General features: G+C 38.9%; 1 protein-coding gene across 2 annotated transcripts in view; it reads left to right on the forward strand.

Moving 5' to 3' along the window:
* Positions 1–20433, forward strand: part of LOC103149735 (zinc fingers and homeoboxes protein 2-like) — a 142523-nt gene that overhangs the window by 11032 nt on the left and 111058 nt on the right. Inside the window, exon 2 of one of the 2 annotated variants that reach the window (XM_016680176.1) lies at positions 8661–8706. The exons of the other annotated variant lie outside the window; for it this stretch is intronic. The gene's annotated coding sequence lies outside the window, so the exon portion shown is untranslated. The remainder of the gene's footprint in view (positions 1–8660; positions 8707–20433) is intronic. 2 annotated transcript variants of the gene reach the window in all.

The following is a 20433-nucleotide window of genomic DNA, read 5'->3' on the forward strand; positions in this document are numbered from 1 at the left end:
TCACACACCCCCGCACCACCACCAAACGTCTCCTTGTCTGGATCGTTAATTTAAATCTTGTTTCAAACCCTCATTTATCCAGAAAAAGCTCACTGAGCACAGTTGCCCCTTTTTCATCAGCGTTCTCATTGATATTCATATGTTTCCTCATGTTCACACCTGGGGGCTGCCCACAAACACCACCGTCCAGATTCATGAGAAGCTCCAGCAGAACATCAAGCTGCTCTGTGTACAAGAACTTCAGCTCTACATTTTTTATTCAGTTCCCCCCCCCAACCCCTCCTTTATGACCTTCTCAGCTGGTACGCGCTCGTAGAGTGGAACTTTGCGGACGCGAGACTGTCTCTCAAAATCTGCCTCGGCCACTCCGCGCGCTCCTTTGTCTCTGTTGCTGTTTGACAGCAAATCCTGTGCTGAGCAGCCATAAAACTGCTAAAATCAAGTGGAAACTACGAGCGTTAAACAGGTTAACAGTGTAGCAAGTAAATTAAATGAGTTTCCAACGTTCTCTGTAGCGTCACTCTGAGACCATATAAATTTCACAGTCAGATTTGGCTACACATTTTCTGATTTATTTTATATTTTGTTCTTCATAAGCTGACAGAAGGAGTGTTATTTTCCAAGGCTAGAAAGCACCGTATTATTGCTGCCTGCATGTCAAGAGGTGAGACTTGAGCCCACTTTAACACCTTGTTTTCGACATAGTTCTCTGTGAAACTGATGTCGGCTCATGCGGTCTGTCAAACTCCCTTTTAAACATATTTCTAAGAGTGCAATCTTGCACGTTCATGTTCCACCAGCCTACAGCATGCTATTGTGATATTATTGATCAACTTGGTTGTGAATAACTCACATTTTCCTGAATCACAGTGTTTTGTTTTGTTTTTTTTTTTCTTTTTTGGTTGGTCTTTTTTGTCGTCCAGATATCCCCACTACCGTTGTGAACTTTAGCACATCATCCAAAATATTTTATGTCAGGTTAGGATATAACAGTTAAGAGTATCAGAGTAGTCAGAGTAGTCAAAGTCCAACCACCCTGCTAGGCTCTCAAAGATTGGATGCAACATTCCTGCAGAACTGCCTTAATTCTTTGTGGCTCAGGTTCAACAATGTGTTGGGAATGTTCCTCAGAGATTTGATCCATACTGACAAACATTTCTTCAGATTTGTCATCTGCATATCCATGATAGTTATGTCATGATCCAACTCTTCCCAAAGATGCTCTACTAGATTGAAATGTGGTGACTGCACACTTTTGGAGAACAGGTAACTCATAATGGTGCTCAAGAGTGCAGTTAGAGCCTTATGAGCAGTTAGAGCCTTATGGGATGGTGCATCAAAAGATGGGTGCATTCTGATGGACATGTTTAGCAACAATGCTCAGGATGTGGTGTTTAAAGGATGCTCCGTTTGAATGAAGGGGCTCAAAGTCTGACTAGAAAATTAATTGCCCCATTAAAAACATTAATTGCCCATTCAGGACTTGAATGGGCAATTAATGTTTTGCCAGTATAGAATACTGAATAGAAAATATTCTAAATACCATTACACCGCCACCAGCAGGCTCTACTGTTGGAACCAGCCCCAATGGCCCTATGGTATCATGCTGTTTATTCCTAATTCTGACCCTGGCAACTAAGATATGGCTGTTTTAGAGAAAGCATTCCTTTCCTCCAAAGCATGTTATACACACAGCTGCCATTCACTAAACTTTTTTTGGGTCGGCCCCCATTCAAAGTGAGGATTTGTCGATCACAAGTTTCTGGAAGCTCATGGCACGAAGCAGCATTCAGATGTTTGGACCTCACTGAGTGTCTTTCCCATGTCTAGCTGTCAAAATGTACTGAGTTACTGCCAAGTGATTGGTGATTATCTTGCATTGAACGCATGCACCTAAAAGTGCATGCGAGGTGAGTGTATATTATTGGCTTGCAGAATGTTAAGAAACCCACAGACTTGGGTGTACTTCAGTCCACGGAAGTTCACACATCTTCAAAGTGGACTCAATGCAGATGTCCGCTAGACATACTTCAATTTTTAAGTATGCGTTCTCTGTTTCACAGTCAGTAGCTTGACATGAAACAGTATTCACATCAGACTGCTTTTTATGCCACACTGGACTGATAAGTTTAACAGTTTGTGCAACTACTTTGAAAGACGTGCATCTTCCAGACTTTGTGCCGCACTGATGTGTACAGTGACTGCCTTGATGGAGAAGAAGCGGGGCTAGGTGCTCTACTAGCTTACCAAACTTGCTAGTATTGATTCGGATTGTAGGAAACAAAGTATTTTTTGGTCACGAAAAATGTAGGCAGTCGGTATATTCAACTATGTCTGAGGTCGGTGTGCGTGTGGCCCACTGAATACGCAAAGTATGCCCAAGTATGGTTGAAATACAATGTCCTGCTAAATATTGCATCCAGGATGTCCTTGGAACTGCGACTTTATGACAGTTTTGATTTGATATATTGTGCAGCTTTAGTGAATTGCTGGGAAATGTTTCCAAGTGGCTAAATTAGATTTCGGGAAATGATCAAATGCAGAACAACATTTGATCCTAGCGTTTCACTGCTAGGGGAAGCGGGTACAGAAGATGGATGAATGGAAGTTTTTTAACTGTCAATACTGATTTCGGAATTTCTTCGAGGTCTGACATTCTAATTCTGAATTTCCTTTTAAGGACAATGAGTCATTCATACTCACTCCCGAGTCTGAATGAAATTCAATTATTGTGACAATCAATCATGACAAACATAGACAAAAATGTGTATATTTACTTGTAAATGTGCATGTTTTTTGTGGAGGTAGTAGTTTTGAATCAAACATTGTGGCATTATTTTCTTAGCCTCTATGTTATTTTTAACTAAAGGACACGCTGCATGTTCGTCTGAAAAATAGTGGACGTTTTCAGCTTTGATTATTGGTATCAGAATTTCTGATGACCAATCAGAGCTGATGATTTGAAAATTGGATAAGTAATTGTTATTTGCTCCTTTTACAGGAGTTCTTCAACTACCTCAACCCTCTCTTTGAACCCTATACTTGAATGTTTGTGATTCTGCAAAAAACTGAAATATTATCCCCTGAATTTGGTAACTGCTGAGCACAATCTACTTCACTTTTGGTGTCCAAAGTTGTAGCTATTATTGCAAAATGATCTTGGTCTTATATCTTCCCTTAAGTAAATACGTTGTTTTTGAAAGGTTAAACTATATCCCAGGGCATCTGAAAAACATCAGGAAAGTTTGCCGTATGACTCAAAGTGAGGATGTTTGTTGACATTGTTTAGTAAACGGTCAAAAAGGTGATTCTGCTCTCTATATTTATTCCACAAAAAATGTAGCCTAGAAAAATAAATGTAAGCATAATGCTTAGGAGTTTTTTATTTTAATAATTTACTGTCTGCCAGCCTCAGTTGTTATTCGTAACACAATCAACATGGAACATCCGGAGGGAATTTCTTCATATTTGGCACAGATATTGATTTGGACTCGGGGATGAACTGATTAAAATTTGGTGGTCAAAGTTCAGGATCACTTTGACCTTGCAGAACGGAATTTTGGCCACAGCTCAAGAATTTGTATGTTGCATTTTACACAAATGTCCACCAGGATAAAGTTCCAAAGTGATAAAACTTTATGCAGATCAAGATATTTTTCTGGACACAATTCAACTCATTATCTCATGAGCAGAAGGGCGTAAGAATGCACGTAAACAGGAGCATGACTGTTTGGCAGAAGGACTCAACCGCGAGAAGATAATTTAAGTTGGTTTCTATTTTCATTTTGGAAAGATTGAATTAACCACGTCATTCCAACCTGCTGCTCTCCACCTTTAGGAATCACAGGAATCTCCTGGCCTTTTAGGCTCCCATCCTTTGCTCGCACAGGCTCAGTGCAAATGGAAAATTGTTTCTTGGCTGCAGCCCGCAGAAAAACAAAACAGCTCTGTGTCAGGGCTGGGGAAGCTTTCTATTCAGGCGGCGTTTCTATGAATCACAATGTAGTTACAGTCTGATTCAGGTGGAGGAATGAAGCAGGCCCTTGGTTCCGCTGGAGGAGCAGAAAATCTCTGAATACATAGCAAGTACGTTGCAGAGTATAATTTGCTGCAGAGAAAATTCGCAGCTGTGACTTAAAGCTTGAGAGCGTTTCCCACCTGATTTGTTACCAACAAACCCAGCAGAGGAAATACATGGTTGACCTGTCAGAGTGTTGTAGGCAAGCTTGAAAAGGTAGAATTAAGTTTACTCTTTCATACAGTGCGTAGTGGTCAGAAGAATGCAGAACTGCATTTATAACTTCTATAACCTTGGAAAAGAGTACTTTAACTTCACATTAGCCTTTAAGCATCGAAACATTTTTGGTGATTAGTTTTTTGTAGTGGATGTGGTGTGTAGCACAAGGTGATTTAAAGAAAAAAAAATAGTTGCTTCGCACCAGAGAAAAAAGCTGAAAATGAATATGGTGCTCAGAAGTTAGGAACTGCGTTTTACAACGGTCACCACCCTTTCTGAATTGTGTGGCTGGGTGCTTTCAAAAGGTGATTTAAAAACGGGACAATGCCATTTAAAAACCTGCAGAGGAGTTTTCCCTTCGCCTGCATTTGGGCCAGTGAGCGTGAAGGGATTAACTGCTTTCAGTATTCTCCATCAGACTAAAAAAATCCCTTGATTGCTTCTTTACAAAAAATAAAAATTCAAATCGCACACTGGTTGGATAATTATAAGTGCATAATAGAAAGCAGCTATATATATTTTTTTTTACTTGGTTGTTGAACATGTTTCATTCTAAAACTAAAAGGCCTTTTTATTAAAGTTTTATGACTTTTTGTTTATTATTTGTTGAGGAGATAATTAAAAGGTCCAAGTAGGCCTGAGTGGGTATTGGGTTTCTTGAGTAGAAATATATATATAAAAAAATAATGAAGTTTTCCAGCAGACACCAAACCCCCTTTTTGTGTTAGCTGTTTCTCTGTTCCTTTCTGAAAATATGGCAAAGTATTGTGCTGTGGCATTTTTAATGGGCACTGTGGTGGATTATTTGAGTATACAAAGTAGAATCTGTCACATCTTCTAACACCAAACCAGCAACCCTCCATTTTAGCTCAGAGATATACTGCCAACCTGTCCTGTTAACAAGAGCGACTTCGGCAGAAAAAGTAGTGCTGTGGTTGGTCTTTGCCCTAAGCTGCACTTGGCTAACGCCTATTTTTGTGGCTCTGACATATTGTTCTTTTTTCCACAACCAGTACATTTAGTGTTTAACAAGAATGCGTTATAAAGCTAAAAATACACAAAAACATTAAAAAAAAGGCACACAGACCTTATGTCAACCATAAGGTCAGGAGTGTCGTCGTTTGGTTAACCAACAATGCTGGTCATAGTTTTGCACTTTGTCAATGTGACGATACGGCGTGAGAGAACGCAGGTTATGCCAGCTCTTTGTATGACATCCAAAATATAAGACTTTTAATAGACTTTTTTAACAGTTTTGCCACTTGCGAGTTCATTATTTGTGGATTCACCTGGTCGCAAAATTTTTTTTGTGGAAAAAAAATTCTCACAAAATTTTTATTGATGGAAAAATGTCTACTAGAGAATCTTTTTGTCGAGCATTTCTAAAATATTTGATGATAAATACATCTTGGGAAGCTGAAGTTCTTGTCTTATTTGCAGTTTGCAAAGCAGCCAATCTAGGTGGCCATTTTTTTTCATTGGCACTGATTGCACTGATTGACTTTAGCCTTCAAAAGAAGATATGAGGAAGGCTTGTCTCAACAGTAACTTCTGCTGTAGTGCCAAAATGAGTTTTCGATGTGTACTATTGTATATGAACATATATTTGGTGTTTGAATTATTAAAATAGGCAGCTGAAGGCATATTTTGAGAAGGTCTCAAATATTTATGGGTTTTAGCTATTTGCCGCTGGCGGTGGTCCCTTACCCCACAAGTACAAAGGGTTTACTTTACCAGGAACTGATCCTGACTAGGTCTGTTTAACACATGTTTGACTAAGAATAGTCTCTGCTGAAATGCACCAATCAATCTGACAAATATTGGAATCTGTTTTCCCATGATCTCTCTTTAAATGATGATCAACAGGTGAAATACTGAAAAATGTATTCCTCTAAAACCTCTCACCATGTTCACTCTATAAACACTTCAACCAAATTGTCATACTTTGGTGCACGTTTTGGAGTTGTGGTTAATAAAAAATTGCTTTATTGCATGATTGGTGGCGATCTTGTAATTTCTGTTGGTTTCAAAATTATTTTCTTAAATTTGTGTCTGGAGCTTTTTTTCTTTTCACATACAGTTGTTGGAATTAAAAACTGTGAATCAGCAGGCCAGTTCTGAAAGAAAATTGTAAATCTTTCATCGGCCAGGAAAAGCCTAATCAGTGGATCTCTGTGAGAAAAAACAGCATCCACGCCACTATGTAATATAGCTTGCAATTTTAAATAATAGGATACATTTAGCTAGCACCTCAGCTTGAAAATATTCTGTTAAAAAGCTAATCCTTTTGCAATCCTTAACGCATCAACAAAACCCCTGTGCTGCTGAGGCAACCATCACACCAAACGTGCTGAATGTGATACCCCCCAATGGAGGCTTATTCAGCTCGAATGAAAGAATCTGTTTCACATCCAAGTGGGGAGAATGTTACTCTTCTTCACAAAACTGTCCCTTTCACATTTTTAGAAGAGAAGCCTAAAAAGGATATCAGGGGAATTGAACCTGGGGCGAAAACCGATGCTCCAATCAATCCCAAAACCCGATCAGTTTCATCTGAAGCAGCCTAAAAGGAAGGATCCCTGATAAGGACGATCTCGCAAAAGAAATGGATTAAATGCGACTGTGCTGTCACAAAGCTGCTGGTCTGAGTGAATGAAACCAAGGAAAGAAGTAGTCAATGGAAGTGTAAACTCAAACACTTCTTATAACAACGAGGAAGTAAAGGAGGCATGCCCAGATATGTTCCATCTCTGAATGCTAATAGATGTTAATAACCTATTATTACTGCATTTAATTAGAGTACGAGGAAAAGAACATTGTGTGTGAATAACGGCAGGTTTTCTGTCAGAGGCCAAGAGGTCGAGCTCAGATGTGTCAGAAATTAGAATCATTTGAGATCCCCGTTAACCCTGGTTTTCACGGCTCAACTTCCTTTGAGGAAAGTACGGAGCATTTGGATGATACCCCGGCAGACCTTCAGCGGGTTCAGAACCACATAGCTGACATTCTCCTTTTTCCAACTGGTGTTTGGTTTATTAGTCTTTTCAGCTGCTCTGTCGAAGAGATTCTGGTAACTTCATGGAGCGCCAAGTGAATGTCAGGATTCAACTCGACATTTACCTAAAAAAGGATACAAAAAGTAATTCCATATGTTTCTATATACTTGAAATAAGCAAAGTTTTGTCCTAGCAAAGCAGAAGAATATACTGACTTATATTTTAATATAGTGGGGGAAGTAGGATTAAGTTTCACTTTGCAAGGTTTGATTTTATTGTAGCTCCAGGATCATGCTGTTTTGTTTTGATGTCACTTTATGGGTGTGTATTTAAAATGTGAACAGAGTGTGCAACAGTTTAAAACCAAACTGCATTGGTCTGGTATGCATGAGCCAAACTAAACAACTAATACCGAAACTCTTCTGTAAGAGAAACTTACTCCATCAAGAGGAACATGAGGTACATTTTGCATTACCTCATGATAATTGATCATTGTTGAATCAATTTATTATAGTCCATAAAATGAAATAAAAACCCAGATAAAGATTCAGATCTATTTGATTGCATATACGAGATGCCTGTGAATCGGTTTTGGCTTTTGTGCCTGATTGGTGTGCTATAAAATCCAAGCTGTCCTACATATTTTTGGATTATTGGAAGAATTCGTTACGGTGGATCTCAAATCAGTATAATAAAATATGTACTGTACAACTTGTGATTAGGATTTGATTTCTTTCAAATTGGTAGTAAAAAAAAGAATCTCTTTGGTTACATGTATTTAAACAGGACTCTTTGATCAGTTTGTATACCTTTACACTAACCTGGATATTTGTTTCCTTACTTTACTTCTTTACTTTCCTTACACTTTACTTTTTTTTACTACTTTTCCTTTCTGGTCTGTGAAAGATTCACATTGCTGCAAATATCTCAACCAATTAAAACAGTGAATAAGAGGACCTAAAGAGCACATTCTTCACCAAGGCCAGTGCTGTATTTCACTTTTTTTTATGTGTGGTTTTAAAAAGGGCAAGAAAATTATTTTATGCTGGACACATTCTGAAACTCTTCAGCCAGTCTTCTCAAGATTATACAGCTCTCTGTATAATCTTGGAAAAAGAAAAATGGACAAACGGCTCCTCTTCTTTTTGACCATACTGTTCGAATAAAAGTGGCTCAAACGTGAGGCGTTTTTTAAATCACGTCTGAATGATGTTTACATCTCTTCTGAGAGCTGCTTTTCTTTTCTGAAGACAACCACACCACTTTACTCCCTTTCTGAATTTTTCTCATGTAGCTCTGAATATAGTTGTCAAACCAAAATCCCCAAATATGAAGTAAATTATACATGAACTGGTGCTAAGCTTTTGCCTCCCTGTAAAGCCATATCTGAAATCAGCAGGATTGAGTATTTTCTTTTTTTTTTGCAGCTCCCACCCTGTCGAGATGCGCAGTATGCAGGGCAGAGTAGTGCAGGTATTTGTCATAGTGACCTCTTTCTCCATGTGCGGAACCACTGTTACAGAAATCTGAACAGACAGACTCTTGAGTTTTTTGCAAAGAGCCCGACTCCTGCTGTTTGCCACTGAACAGCCTCAGTAGTATTTTGCAGTGAGTTTGCTCACTTTCAGTGTGTGTATAGGAGGCTCCTCCAGAAAACAGGTTTCCTGACTGTAGTTCAGAGCAGCTCACTGTCACTTTCACCAGGGAGTTGAAGTGACTGCTCTTTAAAGCAAGTGCTAGCCTGGGTGGTTTTTCTATTAAACATGCTCTTGAACTACTTTTTTTTTTAATGGAGCCAAGGAAGTAGACTACCTTACTTGCTTTGCAATCGATTATTTTACAGAGCATTCAGTTGTTCTCTTTATTGTATTTTGTTCATTGGCTCTCACTGGATCTCAGTAGCTGCACTCTGTAAAGTATTTTAAAGTATTTGCCATGTATCAATTTGTTTCTCTCCTGCAAAGAAAACAGTCTCTAACCAAAGGACCTGCTGGGCTTCGTTTGCCGTAATGCAGGTGGTTTCCTGGTGTGATGTGGTGAAGAAAAGGCTGAGCCAAAAATCAAAGCTCTGGATTAACTGGTCCGTCTACGTTCCGGCACATAACTATGGTCATGAGATATAGATCATGATTGAAAGAACAAAATCCAGGATAGAAGCAGCTAAAATTAACTTTCTCCTCATGGTGGCTGAATTCAGCGGTAGAGATTGGGTGAAGAGCTCCATCATGTGTAGTAGAGGCTCTGCTTCTCCACATTGAAAGGATTCAGTTGAGGCATCTGATCAGGATGCTCATGGGCTCCTCCCTTCAGAGGTCTTACAGGCATGAGGAGACCCCAGGGTAGAACCTTTTCCGGAGGGAATATATGTCGTGTCTGACCTGGGAATTCCTTTAGATTCCTTGAAGATGTTGCTTGGGAAAGGAATATGTAAGGTTCCCTCCTGGACCTATTGCCTCCATGAGTAGACTAAGCTTTTAGAAACACATAAATTGTAGCTAATGATGGGTTGCATAACCGACTGAGCCCTTCCCTATGTTTGTTCAGTAGTTTATATAAGAGTAGTCACTTCCCAAAGTTAGGAATCTAAGGTTCAGCAATGGACCATCAGAGAAGAAATGTCACCTTCTAGAAGGGACTAACAGCACCGATTCATTCAGCATTCAGGCTGTGGGAGAGCGAGAGAGAGAGCTGGATAGAAAAGCTGCACTTTGTTTAGCCTTCCTGGTAATTGTAGTCTCCGCTTTATCCATTAATGCTTTCAACTTCTGTTGGGTTTGCAAATGTTAGCAGTGTTTTCGAAATCTCTTTGACGTAACATAAGTCTTTTTAATTCACAAAGGAATACACACAGAGACCTTGGTTTGCAGCTAAAGCTATGATCATTCCCAAAAGAACTGAAAAGTCATCTTAGGAAAATCTGTAATGTGTAGAAAAGTTGTAATCTCCTGTAAACCTTTGGTCAAAATAGTTTTCATGGGGCTGAGTCTAATTCTTACAGAGGTTCCTGTGGTAGGACTTTGTTTTCTAAAGGTTGCGTTTCATTGGTCTCAGTAGCTGCTTGGTTGCATCCTGACTACCAACGCCTGAATCAAATGGCTGAATTCTCTTCTTAGCATGTTGGCAAGTTTTGCTAAGTCCTGGTTTTGTTTAGATGGAAAATCTAATAGTTATGTATCTTTTTACACATGGAGCAACTCTTGGAAATTTCCCTGGTAATATTACTAAATATTTTTACTCCTGTCCTACCTGCCGTATGTGGCTCCAGACAGCATTCAGACAAAAGGAATTATAAACTTGTGCAATAAGCAAGCACACTTAAGCTCATATGTTTCCTTCTTCACTTTTTATTGTGGTTGAAAATTCCAAGTTTTGGTGAAGTGTAGACAAGGCGTAAGCCACAGAGACTATTTATAGGCTTAGGCGGCTCAGGGCTTGCACCATTCTGCCATTTCTCTGCCTGACTCATCTCCATGACAGGGTAGGAACTTCTGTGTTTCTTCACCAGCTGCTGGAGGCGATGGGCTTTCCAAATTAGTCAGGCACTCCTTGCTCTTTTACTAGGCAAATTAATTGAATTTAAATTTGTTTTTAGGAACATCCGGGCTTTTTTGCTGGTTTCTTGCCAAAATGAGTATTCCTGCAGGGAGCAGAGATCACCCAGATGCATTCAAACTGAGTCACTGTGGCTGGGGCATAAGCTGACTTTCTGCTGAAAAAAAAGTTTTTAATTTGCATCAACAACCAAATTACTGAGTACACTTTGAATTAAACTTTAATTTTACTTAAGCTGCACTCATGAATGTTTATTCTACATTTTCTGATGAGCATAATCAAAACCAGATTTGGGATTTTTAGAATAATTAGATGAATACTGAAACCTTGAAGCTGTTCTCAATTAAGGTTGTATATTCTTCTTGGATGGTAACTGGCCTTGTACAGATTTTAACATGAGTTCTTTGAAAATTGACCATTAGATGCTGAACTAGGAACTTTTGAAACTATTTCTTCACTTCCTGCAAAACCTTCTCATTTTAGCTAATCAAATGAATACATGGAATAGAAAGAAACTTTGGCTAAATAAGGAACAGACCAACATCTAGTGTGACATATTTAAAGTTTTTTTTAAAAACACTGCAATATAAAGAGCAAACTACTCACTTCAGATGTGACTGTTTTACATAGTTATGAATCTGGGATTTTCCATGTTTGTCATCTATTTTGATGGATTAAATACAGAGAGCAAAAAAAGTTTATTCAATTCACTGAGTGGAACTTATCAAAGATTTGCTGATTTTGATTGCTTACAAATTAAATAACTTATACTTTGAGAATAAAACAGAATATAGATTGAGATATTTAGTCTGTTGCTCATTTTTCTGTTTTAGTATTAACATATTTTCACATTTCCACAACATTAAGAAAAAGCTTTCTAACCTGATGCAAGTTAAAAGGCTTAAATGATGCCGTGTTATTGTAATTGATTTGGAGGAGGAAGGGAGCTGCTATGTTAAACTAGAATCAGCATGTGGCAATTTAATAGAAATCGTATGCCAGTTTGAAACTCAGCTAATAAGAGACGCAGAAAAATAATATTTTAATCAAGTTTTGTTGCGCATTATTGACTTGCTGTGTTTTGGCCAGGGGCAGAAAAGAGCAAACTTATTCTTACTAAAACTGAGACACAAAGTTTTGTGTTTTTGACATATTGTAGATTATTAATCATTTTGTAATGAGAATCAGCTGAGAAGTCGGTGCCAACTGGGTCGAAAGGCACAAATGTTTTGACATGCAAAGATCTCTGCAGCAGAGGCCACAGAGGCTGCTTGCTCATGCTGTGAAAACAAATTCTTAAAATTGTTTGGAAAATGAAATGTGAAACATAGGCAAAAGCAACAAACTGCATTGGCCGGTGAAGGTCTGACCGAAACTCCATCAGTCTGCACCTTCATCAGTACTCCTCAAACCTGAAACGACCTTCCCACTCCTGTCGGAGCAGAGCTGCCGCTGTCCTCTGAGTGTTGGGGGTTGAAAACTAATCTGTTCAAGAAGTACCTCACATCGCCATCATGTTCCTCTTCAATCATCCATCCCTTTCCAGCTTCCTCCTCCTCTTCCTCCCTTTATCCATCCTGAAGTAAAATTAAAAATCTTTCCCTCCTCTGTCCTGGTGCTTTTTGGATTTCATTTTAATTCATTCAGTAACATTGACTTTGACTGTTGACCTCTGCGCTCTCACTGGAACCAAACCTTTATTATGCACCAGTCTGCACTGAGGCTTACAACAGCCAGGATGTTATTGTATTTAAGGAATTTTAAGGTTCAGTTGAGGGACAGGTACAAAAATCCTTTGCAAAGTTGATTCAGAGTGTGGGTAAAGAGAGGTTTTTGTCCAAGTTTGGAGAAAATTTCGAGGTGTTACGCTGTAAATGAATGCATTTAGGAAAGGGATAAGCTGTATTTAATAGCAAGGGCATCTTAGGTGAAAACTAGAGCCATGTAGCTTACACCACAGAATCCGTTGATTTGTTTCCCATCATAAGAGATTGAGAGCAAAGTGTTCTTTGCTGCAACTTTATTGCCTTCCTGGGTTCCACTCAGAAGCAAGAAATCTCTCCCCATCCCCGCACCCTCCTAAAATCGAGAAAGGGACAAATCAAGCCTGCTTCTCAATTCACTCCTGAACGACAGAACAAGGGTCTGAATGGGTGAAGGAGATCCAAAGGGAGAATTAGAAGCCGGGCTGTTACTCGGACTTCATGTTCAAAGGTACAAATTCTATTTCTAGTTGAGACGAGGAGGAACTAGGGATGAACCGAACTCTTTAAGCATTTAAAAGCAAAGAAAAGGACACTTTATGCCAACAGTCGTGGGTTTTAACTCTAATCCATTTAAATGTTTGAAAGTAAACTGCAATAAAATTTTTAATTTTACAAGCATTTTTCTTTTTTATTAGAACTTAATTTGTTTCCATTCTTCAGCAAACAAATGAATGACACAAACTGAAAGTCCAAGTAGACACTCTAATGTGAGAACAACCTTGTTTAAACATGGACAGTGTGAAGAATAGAGCTGCCTACCTTCAATGAACTGCTTAAACCAAAACCTTCTGGTCTTTTTTTTTTCTTTCCAAATTCTCTTCAAGTGCTTTCTTTCTAGTTCCATGTCTACTAAAATAAACATTTCCTATTCTCTATCTCATGTTGTTGAGAATATCTGGCCGGTTGGACCTCCCTATACCTTCAGAACTGCCTTAATCGACTTTTTTGAGCTTTACATCATTTTATAATGTTATTCCCTCATCAAAAACATACATGGGGAGTTGCCTTGATTCTTTCATGCATGTTTGAGAAATCTTTGAATCTCCAGTGGAAACCAGCCAGGTGTGCTAATCGCCTGGGTGATCCGAGCCCTTACTTCTCCTCAGAGTTGCGGTTTCCAAGCTGAGAGTTGGGAGTATTTGAACTTCATGCATCAGAAGATGCATACATTGGTCTTAAAGGGATGAACAGGGACAGCAGCAATACTCAGGTAAGTAGCTGAGGGGCGTACAGTATGCAAAAAAAAAAAAAATAAAAATAATAACACCTCACCATTACTCCGCTGCCACCAGTGTGAACTATTATTAGAAGCCCGAATTGGTCCGTAGCTCAAAAGTTTACTCCCAATTCGGACCCTACCTTCTGGAACTCAAAGCTACAATTCAGACTCTTTGGTACAGGAAATATTTCTTCTGTGGGTGTTCAGTTTTGGAGAACCTGTGTGCAATTTAATTTTCCTATTCTGACAGGAGCAGCACTCAGTGTGGTCTTTATGTAGGTGTAACCCATCTGCTTTCAGGTCCAACATGCATTTAGAGATGATATTCTGCATATTATAATAAGTACTTATTTAAGGCACTGCTGTCTTTATGTCATCTTAAACTAGCCCCAACATTTTTGTCTACTCACTGGAATTTTTTTCTCAGTATAGCAGAGAGATGGTAGTGCCGTGCGTAAAAATCCCAGCCAATCAACAGTTTTTGAAATACTCTTGATAGACCAGTCTGGACCACACCAAATCCAGAAGCCTTTGATAGTTCGGTAGACTCTGTTTGATTGGGGAAGAAATTTGCGAGATTTGTTAAATTTTCAGCTTGTATGGTTTGCTTTCACACTGCATTGTGTCAAACAAACCAAACAAATCCTTTGAGCAACCTGTTTACCCCCTGGCTGTGGCAGAGCTGCACCACACCAAGAACCACTGAAGGAAGCAATACGCAAACCTCTGAAGAAAGCTCTTTCTTTTTCATGAAATGTAAACGAAACCATCAGATTTTACCGGCTGTAGCATTTTGTTTTCGTCTTTGGAAAAAGTTCACGTCATTTCTCCTGCTAGCGTTAGACACATGGGTTTGTGTTTGTTGTATTTACCCAGGATGCCCTGTGCTGTATTCTACTTGGTGCTTTTGGAGCGGCCTCTGGTCCGCTTTACTTTCACTGCAAATGAAGGAGAGTTTGATTAAAATTAACTTAACAGGGTTGGTGTGATTGCAGCCTAAAATTGATTTGACCCATTGTTGGGGGTTGAACTGTAGGAAGGGGTGTTTACTGTCTCCAGATGCCTAAATGCATTAGGTTTCTGCTATTTGACTGGCTAAATTACTCTTTGTATTAATGAGCAATTGGCCTGGAGTACCTAATAAAGTGGCCAGTGAGTATATATTAATGCATTTCTCTGCACCAGTCATTATCACTTGGATATTTCTTAAGCTAGAACATTTTGTCCATTTCATGTTGAATCAGGTTTTGCTGACAGGAAACTGGGAAGGCAGGTAAACCTTTTGGAAATAATTATTCTGAACATTGGTAAAGAAATGCATATTTGACACTGTTCCAACATTTTGAAAATATCTCCTTGGATGAATAACTTTATCATCACTGTAATTTGCTCTTTTGGCTTTACAGCTGTTGTTTTGAGGACTGTAACCAAAGTGTTTCTTTGGTCTGAGTTGGGATATTTAAGACTGTTGAAAGCAGATTTTGATTATTTACAAAAGAAGGATTTTTTTAGCTACACTAATTAGCAAGCCTCAGCTGTGTGTGCTTCAGAATGTAGAATTTTATAAGAATATCCCCAAACTGAGAGCTATTGAACAGAAATCCTTTTCCTGAAAGAAGTCCATCTGCCTTCTGATTTTATTTTTCCTCTTTGGCATTATTTCTATTTGGCTGCTTTTTCCTGTGTATTTCATACATGCATGTTCATGCCACAGCTGCCCCCCCCATCCCAACATGCCCCCACCATCACCACCCTGCCTCCTAGTTTCCCACAGTTCCTGCTTCACCCATTGAACCCAGCCACCAGCCCAGGAGTGGAAGAGGGGGAACGGCAGGAATGTGGCTCCCAGATCCAGCCAAAAACACGAAACGAGGAAGGCAGCACCGACATGCTCCGCCCCCTCAGGGTCGGAGCTCCCTTTCTGACTGGCTGGCTGCTGTAGGCTGACCACTTATTCGCCGTTCCCATTGGCTGTCTTTTAGTCTTTACCTCCTGCTGCTCTCCAGCGTATCAGAGTGCTCCCACGCTGTTTAAAGTGTGTGTGTGTGTGCGTGTTATCACTCTGATCCTTTCCGACAGCACCGTCTTGAGTCTTGCCTAGTTTCAACACAGTGTTGGATCTTTTTTTGTTTTTTTTTTTTGTTTGTTGCTTAGGACTGTATTCCAGGTTGGCTCTTGTTAAGTTATGTACAGTCGTATTAAAGAAGCCATGCATGCGTTAGTGTCCCTACATTTTTACCATAAAAAAAAAAAGAAAAAAAGCAGTGGCTGTGTATGAGGCGAGCAGTATAGTTTTTGTGAGACGTTTTCTTTTTTCCAACAGATTTGTGCAGTGCGGCATCAAAACCAGGCCAAATGCATGGCTATAAGCCAAGTTTCTGCACCACTATTAATAGAATACACTTTATCCTACAGAGGAAAATGATAAAGAGAAGTCGGGTCAGTCGGCTGTGTCTTCTGGGACGTTGACTGGGTTTTAATGCAAGAATGCAGAGTCTTTAAGAAGGTTTTCAGTAAGAAGGGAAGGCAGAAAACTTTGATTTAACTTCTTAGATAAGTAGTGAGAGGAAGTCAGAGGTCAGTGAGATGATGTCTGGAAAGCAACTATAGCAAACTTTTGTTTTTTTTCTTTTAACCTTGTTTACAAGATTTTTGTTTTGGTAGAACCGTCCTATAAAGACTGCAAAGATATATTGAGTCAATAACAGAAACTGGATTTATTTTTTTAAACCTGCAGAGTTTAAAATGTGTTTTTTAGGACATATAAACAAAAATTGAATCTTTTGCCAACTTGAAGTTACAACCATCCGGAAGGCAAAACCTCTTAAATTTTTGAAAACTTCATGAATCAAACATTTCAAAGTCACATTTAATTTATGTAAATTGATTAAGGATGTGTTTCACTAATGGCTTGAATCAATTTTCTTAAGCTTTTGTTTTGCATGTCAAGAGACTTTGATGCAGAATTTTCATTCTTCTTAAATGTATTCAAACCAATGTGTGATTTGTATGCAATAATTCAAATGTAGGCCATTTTGCAAAAATGGTACCAAAGTCCTCCTCCTAAAAATGTAGATTTGTCTTTGTTCAATGAGAATCTCTCATTCTCCAGCACAGCTGTAAGTTTTCCTTGAATTTTGGAAAGTGCTTCTTCCACTTTTGACATTTAAATCAAGGGGGGGAAAAAAAGTAATTTGCAGGTCCTGGCATAAAAACCTTGCCCTTCTGCAGGCTTAAGCTGGGTGTGATCTGACTGTGTGCTGAAAGTCGTGAATGAAAGTAAATGTGCTAAAAGAAATATCAGAATATTGTGTGTTTATTTCTAATGGAGTGTTTTTGCAGAAAGGGATGGGGAAAAATACATTCCCATTCATACCTACCTTAATATCTAGATATCACAAATAATGATATTTACAAACATTTAATGTGAATATTTGTAAAACCTTCCCCCAATATGAAACACATTTTGAGAATCTTTTTTGATTTGTCTCCATTATTTTGGATAAATCTTTAAAAATAAGCTTTGAAAAGGATAAAGGACACTGATTGTTTCCAGAATTAATACACACAGCATCATTAAGTTTAGATTAGATTTTTTTTTGTCCTTAATTAGATATTTGCTGACATGAGATTGGCTCGGTTTGACAGCCTTGAGCAGAAGAACATGTAATTGTGATAACTGCGTCAAAGTTAAAAAAACAAAATGTGAAAACCTACCTGTTTTTACTTTGAACAGAAAAGCAACAATTTCTGCTGCAAAAACGATGTAATATGTTGATCATGAAATTAATTAAAACAGAAAACAAAGTAAAGTAAATCTAGTGATAACTTTCGGTAAGCACGCTGATTGGGCACAAATATGCTGTGTCAGTCTTTCTAGAGTAACACAAAGAAGCTGGTAGTCACTGGTTAGTTAATGTGAGTATCGGTTCAGCCACTACACAGTTGTCTTTGCAGCAGACATGCCTTGTTACATGTCAACTGTAGTTTTAAAAAAACAAATTTTCTCAATAAGAGTGATGGTTGGGCTTTCCAAACTGCTGACTTTGTCTTTCTTGTAGGTAAGGGAAATGATGATTCTTCTTTCAGCCAGCTGACCAACACTGTGGACAAAGAACAGTGATGTATTCCTCTGTGGCCAGCAATTGCACTTTTTGATTAATNAGCCAGCTGACCAACACTGTGGACAAAGAACAGTGATGTATTCCTCTGTGGCCAGCAATTGCACTTTTTGATTAATCTACTTTAAACCACAGGATCAGTATGATGATTTGTGCGGCTTTAAAACTTTAGTGTGCCTCATTACCAGAAATCTACCCAAGCTTATCCTTGACGCCGTTGTTTGAGCCCAAGAAGTTTGACCAGGTCTGTAATGCAAAGAACTGAAGCTGTGTACTCAAAATAAAGTAGGACTTGCAGAACTCAAGAACCTTGGTGTTAAAAAATATTAGCAGAGATAGAGAAACAAAATTGTCCTCACAATTTTAAGTTTTGTTTTTTTAAAACTACAAAAATAGTAAAACGAGTTAATTTGAGGATTGTCATGATAGAAGATTTCCACCAAAACCAGCCAAAACTTTGTTTTTTGACCTGCCCTTTCTTGTTAGCACATGACTCTCATAAAAGCCAAAACAGAATGTTAGTCAGCTGTCTTCAAAACCAAAACATTTCTGCCTAAACCCACAGCTGGACTTATGTCAAGCCAGCTGACCAACATTGTGGACAAAGGACAGTGATGTATTGCCCTAAGGTCCTAGCAGTCCAGCTTTGGGCTTAGAAATAGTCAAAGTATTTGACTCTTTCACATTTACTTGGCTTTCAACACCAGTGGGATCTAGTTTTAAATTGTATGTTTTTTGTTTTTAAACTGTTTTTGAATTACTTTTTTTTATTATGTTGTGTTTTTAAATTGTACAGCACTTTGTATCAACTGTGGTTGTTTTAAAGTGCTTTATAAATAAAGTTGGTATGGTATGGTATGGTATAGAGACTGCAGGAGAGAACTCACAAAAAAAAAAAAAAGTCTATGTTGCGCCTACCGAACACATCTTCGTCTGACACCCATCAGGGAGGTCGTTACTCATCTGGAACCCACTATCCTTTTGGTTTCTACACCTGTTGCTCATTCCATTAATTACAGGCTCTGGAAGCATGTGGCCTTCATGGACATCAAGGCAAAGAAACCTCACCTCAGAAAGCCCACACAGAATTATTAAAATCATAGTCGCTACAGTACATGTTTAGCACATATCCACCTCTCCAGCATCGTGATATAAGCAGCATGGTTTGTTTTTGACCCCCACTCAGACGCAGTTGAGAATCAGTGGGTGCAGTTGCAGATGTTGCTCTCGTCACTTTAACATGTCAGTTCATGTGAAGGAAAGACCAGGAAATACTTCCCTGCACTGGAAGTATTAAGTTGTGATTATCCGATCAGAACGGATTGTCCCCCTCCTTAGTAGCTTTGTTTAAAAATTTACTGGCAGCAATAGGTCAAGCTGAGTTTAAAAACCTGGCTAAGCACACGGTGACATGCTGATTTTTGGCTTAAAGCACACGTAAAAGCCTAGCAGAGCCCCTGAAAGCATACTCACTATGCAGTTAAATAACTAACGTCTGGCTTTAAGTGCCAGAAATAGGCTCTAAAAAGGTTTCACATCGCTTTTGTAAAATTTTGCCAACCTTGACTATGGCTGGTTTCTCATTGTATTCCTCCGGCAATCATTCGAAGCGGAGGATATCATTGATTGGCAGCATCTGCAAGAGTCCTCACGGCTCGGCTCCAAGTTCAACAAATTTGAACTTTACATAACGGAAATCCTGGCAGGGCTTTTTGCAAAATGTGCATGTCATGGAACCAGGAAGCCTGTTGCAATGCCTTTTCAATTTCCAGATTTCTACATAGAAAATAAAGTGCAATCAAAGCTGAACTAAATCTTTTCAGGGGGGAGAATTTATTAATTTTAGCTTGAAACACAGATCGGAGATGAATGGAGCTCATGGAAAGTGGCACTTGGTTTTATCGTTTATCTTTCAGCGATACTAAAAATGATAGCAAGCATACATACCGCAGCTGAACAGGAAATTTGGACTCGTGTGTTGTTTTGACAGCATACAAGCTCATTGGCTCATGCGAACACACCCCTTTCATTTTGCTTTCTGGTGTATTTCCACCCTAACATTCATGTGAATGTGGCACATCATGCCTTTCCACTTCTCTGTCTTGCACCTTTATTTATTGCTTTCCCTATAATTCAGCAGATTCTCTGCTAGAAACTGTCCAGATGGATAATCATATTAAAATTAAAGCACACACCGGTGGATCCTGACAGCCTAGCTGTTGATGGGTTTGTGTGTTTTAGCTAATTAATGTCTCAAGATTAATGTGTTGATGATTAAATGGTGTGAAAACATCACATATTCTGTGTTTAAAAAGCCACAGTCTTTGCCTTCTTTCAGCGCCAGGAGGCATTTTGTCAGAGGAAGCATTCATTAATCTTATTTATTTTACTAATGTATGGCATTTTAATAAGGGGAAGCTAACTGTTGACATTGTGAGAAGGCGCCGGACTTGGAAGCAGACTGCAGGGTCGAGGTTGTCTGGAGGCTCCCGTCAGGTTCCTTTTTGTTTTGTGTGTTTTTTTTTGTTTTTTTTTTTGTTTT

This window comes from Poecilia formosa, unplaced genomic scaffold, assembly GCF_000485575.1.
Source record: "Poecilia formosa unplaced genomic scaffold, Poecilia_formosa-5.1.2 Scaffold235, whole genome shotgun sequence".
NCBI classification, from domain to species: domain Eukaryota; kingdom Metazoa; phylum Chordata; class Actinopteri; order Cyprinodontiformes; family Poeciliidae; genus Poecilia; species Poecilia formosa.